The sequence below is a fragment of the Vollenhovia emeryi genome, unplaced genomic scaffold (assembly GCF_000949405.1).
Source record: "Vollenhovia emeryi isolate VEMERY1.0 unplaced genomic scaffold, V.emery_V1.0 DF939227.1, whole genome shotgun sequence".
Classification (NCBI taxonomy): domain Eukaryota; kingdom Metazoa; phylum Arthropoda; class Insecta; order Hymenoptera; family Formicidae; genus Vollenhovia; species Vollenhovia emeryi.
This window is the reverse complement of record NW_011967139.1, coordinates 232,267-240,813: the sequence shown is the minus strand read 5'-3', so window position 1 is coordinate 240,813 and position 8,547 is coordinate 232,267. Positions and strand designations below refer to the sequence as shown.

At 48.3% G+C, this 8,547-nt stretch overlaps 1 protein-coding gene across 2 annotated transcripts in view; it reads left to right on the top strand.

Moving 5' to 3' along the window:
* The window catches only part of LOC105560566 (synaptotagmin-7), a 219,939-nt gene that overhangs the window by 13,672 nt on the left and 197,720 nt on the right, over positions 1 to 8,547 (top strand). For both annotated transcript variants that reach the window (XM_012009780.1, XM_012009778.1), the window contains exon 2: positions 1,500 to 1,623. The gene's annotated coding sequence lies outside the window, so the exon portion shown is untranslated. The remainder of the gene's footprint in view (positions 1 to 1,499; positions 1,624 to 8,547) is intronic.

Genomic DNA, 8,547 nt, shown 5'->3' with positions numbered 1-8,547 from the left:
ATCCCCTTAAATACGCTTCTTTCGAGCTGAATTTCGGGGAGGCAACTGGACGATACTATTATACCTCTTGCTTAGCTCTGCTTGTCGAGGCACCTCCGTCTCAACATTCCGAATTTCCACGTTAGTCGCGAAAGGTTAAAGATTGGGGGGGGGGGGGGGAAATACGAGAAACGACGGACTGCCTCTTTACGCGAGTCGTTTAAAATTTAATATTCTATACACACGAGGCTCTTCTGCCTGGCTAATAATAGACCGAACACGTTTGTACATTTCGCGACATCGATTCGGAGATCCATTATCATGCCGTGTAACGAAACGGTAGCGCCAAGTCTTACTTTGTCATCCATCAGCGGTGACATTCGCGCATTTAGCTTCCGACACACGCCGGCGTGTGTGCACGCTGTACGTGTCGGCGGCGACGCGCGTAACATATATTTTAGCCTCCACATGGCATTATAGAACGTTATCGACAGCGCGGAGCTGTCACGGGGGTACGGCCGGAACAATTGAGCTACTTCGCTTAATTGCCGGCCGATCCGTCCGTCCGCACGGGCCGCAAATGGAATGGAATGGAATATGAAGCGTATATCGCGCGGCAATCGATACGCGGGTTTTACATGCGCGGCGTGTGCACGCTCCTCGGCGTAAAACGCGCGCTCGGTTACGCCGCGAGGAGCGCGAGGCCGAAGTTGGTCCTCCGGAGAGTGAACTCGGTTCCGGCTGGACTGCCGGACGTACGGCGCGCGATCGCGCGCGGATGAGCGAGTTTAAATTATCCCCAGCGTCGAACACTCTCGCAGAGTCCCTCAAATTTCAACTAACCGGCCGGTCCCACGGAAACGAGCATCGCCCTCTCGAGGGGATGATAGCGCGGAATGATAACGCCGGCGCTCCTCGAGGTCGACCCGAAGACGCCTACCCGTCCTCGCGTCACCGCGCGTCACTCTATCCGCTTATTGATTGTGGATGCAGGTATTAATTATGCGAGCGTCTCTCCCTAAGACACCGGCCTGTCGTTAACGCGACATGCATTTAAGTTCACCTGAGAGACTCTCGTGGCTGCGGCGCGATTCGGGACGAGGTGAGATTTTGTAAAAATAAATTCCAGCGCTCGAATCAACAGCCTCCCGGCCTGGCCTGGAAAAACAGTTATGAAATGGAATTTACATCGGCGATATTTCGACTCGTTAAATTTCGAGCGAATTGACAGATTTGTCATTTTTTTAAAAACATTTTTACAGCTTCGCAGCCCGAACTCTTTATTTTTCCATACGGAAAAAAAATATGTATTTTCATTTGAATGGGACTCTTTTTTTTCCCCATTCCGCCTCGATAAAGTCCAAGGTGCAATGTAAATAATCGGGGGTATTAGCCATTAAAAGGTTTTCCGCGCGGCTTTTAGGAGACGTTAAACCCTTAAACGTTCTTGTTCGCAGCGGAGCACTCGACGGGAGGCTTCGTTACGGAAGGCCCTTGATAAATCGCTGTCTTCTTTACAGGTGATCTCCACCTCCCGGAGGATGTAAACGCGCGTAATCTCGTCGGACGGGCTCCATCCCACCCGCCCCTTTCGAGCTTCAATGAGGGTCTAGGATAGGATAGGCTTACATCCTCGAATTATCGGTAAGTTGCACGAACAACGTTCACCATCCGCCCAATATCGTCTTCAGTCGCGCTTATCCGCGCCCGCACGGGCGCGAGCGCCGATTTTTGGCCGCCCCTCGGGCAGAGGGTGCGGGCAGAGGGGCGGCGAACAGAAAATATCGCAATCCGAAGAGTCATTAATCACGAGCTGCGCATAACGCCCGCGAATCTTGTGAGATTTCGCGCGCCGGGACGGCGATTCGTATAAGAACGATCGCGTTTCCGACGTGGTAAATATGGGGCGTCTCTTCGGCACGGGGGATGAAAAATACAAGCGTGGACGCGCGATATATCTTCGCGCTCACGCGTACGGGGCCACTCGCGCCCGTGAATTAGGCCAAGCTTAAGCCGGCGCGCGCGCGCGAAAATCGCTGAATGCGATTTTCAGAGCGTGACATTTTCAATAGGAGCGATTTTCTACTTGAGCGCGTAAACGCGGCGACGGAAACGCCGTCGTCGTCGCCGTAAACGTAAATTTTCTCCTAAATGCAACAGAAAACGACTGTGCGTGATTCATCGTTTGCCAGTGCGGAATAGAACTAAATTTCGCAACAGGAAATCGATATTATTGATCACGTGCTTCCCCGCCCCGCCCTCCCCGTCCCGGTTAATGTAGGCAGATATAATAGACTAGGTGTATAGATTGTGTATAGATTTACATAAAGAAGGGTGACATTCTATTTTCTCTCTCTCTCTCTCTCTCTCTCTCTCTCTCTCTCTCTCTCTCTCTCTCTCTCTCTCTCTCTCTTTCTCTCTCTCTCTTCCTCCCTTTGCCTGTACGTGTGTTCACGGAGAAACGGATTTACCTTGATAGATTTGTTTCTGATCGATTTCGAGTGAAATAATTCCCTGAAAAAGGTATCTGCTAAATGCGAATCGAACTTATTAGTTTCACAGCAGCCGTATTTTTTTTGCGTCCGAACAACATATTTCGCCGTTTGATCTCGGCGTCTGTGTGCGTTGCATAAGGGTAGACGTTTGTTTCATTTTGCGGCCGGTTTTGCGTTACGCTTAATATGTTATGTGAGAAAGCACAAGGGAAAGATTCCGATCTAGCTTTATTTCCTCTTAACGGCCTAGACGTTTGATTTCTTGCCCGCAAAAGCAGTTCTGAGGCCCTCGATTTAACCTGGTATATATACCATATGTATGACTCTATAACTGAAAACCGCAAGCATAACTCCACTTTGGTGCAGGCACCACCAATTTCAGGCATCTCCGAGCACAATGGTCTTTAATGGAGGGGAGAATGTCGCACAGAATTAAGGACTAATATCGATATAGATGTCTGCGTAAATTCTTTGGATTCCGTAGTCTCTGACGTCTTATAGTCTAGAGAATAATAATGAATTAAGGATCGATTTTTCAACGTCTTGGTAAGATAACCAGTAGTTAAATTTTATATCTATCTCTGCCTACTTTGAAGGAAAAACAAAGACCTATATATGATTTAACTATTAGTTAACTTACCAAGAGATTGGAACAACCGGGCTTAAGTATAATTGCATATAATGATGAGGTCGGTAAAGCAAGTGTTTATGTATATGCGTGCTAATATTTACGCGTGCATCGGCCCGCAGAGATGATTTTGTTACGCTGAATCGTCTCTAAAATTACAAAACATTTTTCCGATACATTTGGCACAGCTTCGCACGCGTATTATTTTCATTTCATGGAACAGCGGTCATACACACGCATGCGTGTTATAACGGAATTTGGCGTGCGAGGCATGGCTTGAATATTTCTAAAATATTCAGTTCTGTATAAAGGCCCTCGTTATTACACGTATACATAAAGCCACCTATTTTCACGGTTCATCTCTCCCCGTCTCTCCCCGTCTCTCTCTCTCTCCCCCCCCCCTCCTCTCTCTGTCCCGACATCAGTTCTGAATCGGGCGAGCACGTCCGCGCCTCGTTACACGAGTTGTAACACGGCGGATGCCACGTATGCGCGAAATCTCAACTTCAACATCGGTGAAACACCTCTCGCGGATCTGCCGTGCATTTGCCGACTCGCGCGAGATCGAAAATCGCATCTCACCGCCAATTTGATTGCGCGCGGCTGATCTCGAGCTTTAGCACCCGCTTCGGGTGCCGTATCGAGAGTCTGAGCTGAAAAATCGCGATGATATATTTTTACATCGGGAAATCGCTGATTTTACGATTGCTGTACAAATTATCCGGGCAGCTCCGGCAGGATAGGTATCGGCGAAAGCGATTTGTCCGCCGCGTAATTCGAAATCGATTTCAGCGAAACTACCAAGTTTACCGAGCTTTCGTACCGGCAGAAGTCATTCTACTAATGGAATATTTAATAAACGAGATAGTACGTTAACTGCAAAGCAATTTTTCTTTCAGTCTCTCATATATTATGAATTTCCTTTGCCACGCCATTTTGGATATATTGTCTTGTTGCGTCGAGCCATTCGTACGAGAAACGAGCTTTGTTATGAATTACGCTTCTATCGTTTCTTCAAATTGTATTCAATGCTTTTGCAGAATCGCGTGAAGAACTGGAATGATTCAAATTTGCTGGATTTATCTTGTGGAATCTTAAGCTTCTAACGTATTCCCTTCGAGCTAGCTCCCGAATCGAGTGTTTGGTCCCGGAATGGGCCTCAATTATTCCATACTGCCTTCATTTGGACCTTGGAGTCGGTTTAAAACTCCAATTTTAGGTCCAGATGAGTAAAAAATTATGTGTAACCTCATTCTAACCCTCAAAGAGAATGTAATAAAATGTCTTGCCCTCTTTGAAACCTCTCAGGCCGAAGAGGATCTACCGAACCTCTGTTGATTACACTCGCATTGGCTTCTTTACTGCTAAAAGGAAAATAGCGATTCTTCTCGGGCCTACCTGAGGTCAAAAATTCAATATACTCGTATTTTCTCCGATACAAAGACCTTAGTTTGACCTCGTTGCTCTCAATTCAAAAATTATTACGAGGCTAAACTGAGGGCAAAATATTCCGGCTCCGGAGCTTTCACGCTCCTTTTGTCTCGCTTGAATAGTCCGCCCGGAGGTTTTAGAGGACGAAATTAAGGCAAATAAATTGGACATAACCTGCTCCAGTTTATCAGCTCTCACATTTTCGCGCACGATTACCTCGGGTCATTGTACGTAGGCGATTGATCGCAGCTAACTGTTCGTTATCGATCCTCTAATCCCAACGATAGCGAGTGGTATCCGAGTTATAAGACGTCGAATGGGAATCGATACACCCCCCCCCCTCTCTCTCTCTCTCTCGGTCGCGGCCGATAGATACCAAATACGCAAATACCGGAATGCATCGCATGCCAGGATTCGCAGTAAATTCCCTTCCTCGGGACGAGGCGCGCGCTAAGTTTATTTGCTTCGTTGAATTATTTATCACGCTCCCGTGTCCCGACGACACGTTAATGTCTCCCTCCCCCCCCGCGCCCTCGCCGCGGGCTTTATAATTTATCGCGGACGGTCGCGATAACGAGGCGTCGATAAGAGAGCCTTAATGCAGTGCCGTAACGCCAGTCCCCGACCCGGACGATGGCGTTCGATTTCGAAGAACCCTCGCCTGCTACATAGACTAGGTATCCTGATGGCGTTAACGCGATTCATCACCCGCTGCGAGAAGTAACGTCCTGTCCCGAGGCCGCCTTTCAATAAGCAACGGGGGAGATTGAAATTACCCCTGTGGGGTAACGCAATTTCTCAGCCCTCTCCACTCCGGGGTTCGTATTCGAATTAACGAGTTTTGACGGAAGTCCTTCCGGGCCACGTTCCGCCCCGCGTACACGTCCGCGTTATCGCGAGGCGGTAATTTGTTTGTTCCATTTACCTCTCGATCGGTGGTACGTCACCGTCGAAGTCACCGTCGACGCGACGCCGGTAAAGCGTGTACCCCAGCGCCGGCTGTAATTTACGAGCGGGGCCGATTCGATCGAAAGATAGCTGTCAAATTCCGCGTCGAACCCCGGTGACGCTGTCACCGCGCGATCTCGCGTCGCGATACCCTCTGCTATATTACCGCGGAGGATAGTGGGACGAATTTTTCTCTCCTCGTTTCGTGATTATTCCGCGTTATTATGCGTTACGATTAAAACGCATGACCTGTTACATATTCGTACAGCACGTTGTTATTACCAGTATTACTCCGCCGCCAATGCAGCTCGGCTAATTTCCATAAATACATACGGAAGGGCAGCTTAATTAGATAGAGCTGGTTTCATGTCAAAGCACGCGCGTATTCTGCCCGACGTTATACAGGGAGGAACATCGGCCGGCTAGTTGGCCGGCTGGAACAATGTAATCGAACGGCTATAAATGTTGTAATCGACGTGGCGTATAACGAGGGACCTTGTGCCACGGGGAAAGTGGGTGACATAAGTGTACATACCGCGGGGTCAGAGTCGCCACGGCGGATGTGGGCCGTGTGCGAACACAGTTTCCAGCGAGTAGAGCAGTCCGCGACGTCAAGTTACCCCGATTGTCAAGAGAATCCCTCGGCCATCTTTTGTCGCGCGGAAGAACTGTGCAATTTTCTAAAGCCAATTTCAAATTTAACTCCTGAACCGTGTGTTTTAAGTATGAAAGTGTTCTGCTGTGCGGTCCGCGACTGATCCCGGTACAATTTTGTGCACAAAAGCGCCAGCAGAAAGAATTACAAGCGCAAAAACTATATTTGACTGTGTCGGTAAAAAAGATGGCTGAGGGGATCCTCTGAAGCGCGACCGGTGAAAAGAACGCTCGGGTGTGCGTACGATCTGTCGTCGACTGTAGCGCTAATTTTAACGGGGCTGTACAGGTGCTGGAATTTCTTCGGCCTCGCGACCCTTCCGATAGCTCAACCCTTCGTCGATATTGTTGGGGCGCAGACATAAAAATAGAAAAACGGGATATCCGTTTCCACGGGCGGACGTGTTTGTGCGTAATCTAAATATGTATTTATCGGTAGAGCGAGCAGTTAAATTCTACGCCACGTACGTGGATCCTATTTTTATGGTGGAATAAAAAAGAAGCGATACAAGTTTTTATAACCTTTCCTGTATTTTAGGACTCGTTAGTGCCATGCTCGCTCGCGGCAATGGGAATGAATAATTTTCCCGGCTTAGAATGCCGCGTCGTAAGGGATTTCCAAGCCGAACCGTGTAGGCGGACGGGCATTATTTACAACGTGACCGCGCTACTCGATGGCTACATTATTGAACAATGTTTTTTTTTCCGGCGGGACAGGCGAGAGTTTGTGGAAGAGCTGATCAATATGCCGCGAAACGCGAGCATATATCTTGGGGATGGCGAGCTGGGATGGAAATACCGTCGCGCCGCGCCGTCCTGGCAAATCTCGTGATGGGGCGACAGGCTATAGGTTTTGTTTATCTTAACGATTGCGCACGACGTCTCGTCGGGAGGGACCCTTCGTTACGAAGGGGGGAAAGATTCGCGCGGGGAGACCTCCGATTACTCCGGACCCATCAATCAGGCGCAGATGATTGTATTAGGGGAAACGGTCAAGGTTACGACTCGGTATTGGCGAGTCCCGGCGAGTAGAACGGGTCACCTATGAATAAACGCTCGAATTTTGGCCCCATCGCGTTTTATTTCCGTCGGCGCTTCCATCCCTTAAAGCTCGCGGGGGAGCCGGTGTTGAATGTATTATGCAAGGGCTACGAGTTAATTCGGTATTACCCGTGTTACAATGGCGCTTCTTCAAGCGGTCTGCTTGAAATATTCAGCGAGAACGAACACGCCGATTCGCCTCCGGTCGGATAGGGCGACCGTTTCCCTCCGGCTCGTCGAGTGTGTAACGTGGATGAAATTAAACGGCTCCTTTACTCGCGCGGCATCGGCGATGCGATTCCTCGCTCCGCGATCACCTTAAGGAATTAACGCGAAGAGTGTCCTCGTTAATTTTAGCGCGCACAGCGGTTCGCGTATTAGAAGCAGAATATTTTGCATTTCCACGCGTCGCACGTTTCATTTTATAGATACTCTGAGGGGGGGGGGGGAAAGACAGGTTGGCAACCCATTTTGGGGCCCACAATCAGTAATCGAATTACTTGGATTGTTCGCGACTCTACTCTGGGAAAAATTTTGACCGTTTTTTTTTGTAGCTAAGCAACTTAACATTTCGATTAGTGCCTCTTAAGTGAAAATTATCTTTGCGTTACTGAATGTCGACGGGACTAATCGAGAGAATTGATTAGTATTACTTAAAAATCTTGGATACAGATGGAATAGCTAAGTGCGATTTTTAGTTACGCGGGGTAAAATTCGTAGAAGATTAGAGTGTTACAATCCAAATAATTCGATTACTAATTGTGGGCCCCAAAATGGGTCGCCAACTGTCTCTTTTTTCCCAGAGTCAGGTATATACGTGATTTTAAAGGGTCATATAAAAAATATGCCACATATATATTTATTATGCATGTATGTACATATATTTGACGTGCGTTGCGGAGGGTAATCTCTGAAAAAAAAAATCTCGTTTGGGGTATTTCGACTAACCGCGACGCTTCTCTGACGTTGCAGCGAAATATGTGTACGCGGACGGTGTGCGTATTTGCATTCGCGCAAATGTGCATCGAGGTAAAAAATCGCGCGGCGGAGATTCGAGGCATCTTGATACGATATGCAAAAGCGACGCGAGTTTGCTTGTCCGGGGTACACACGGTTGAATTTTATCGATCGGCGTCAGCGTGATTAGCCAACACCTTCGCGTATCGAATGTACGGGGTACGCAAGTCTTTTTTAGGCAGGCAGTGGCTTTGATTGACTGGCCTGAAAAATTAATGTCTTAAATACAGGGTGTATCGTCGTCGCCCGATCAATATTAGCTCGTTCTACTTGTTGACGCGAGAAACCCGATATAAGAACGCCCGAAATGACGACACACCATGTCCGTTGTACGAGCGAAGCACTTAAGGGGAC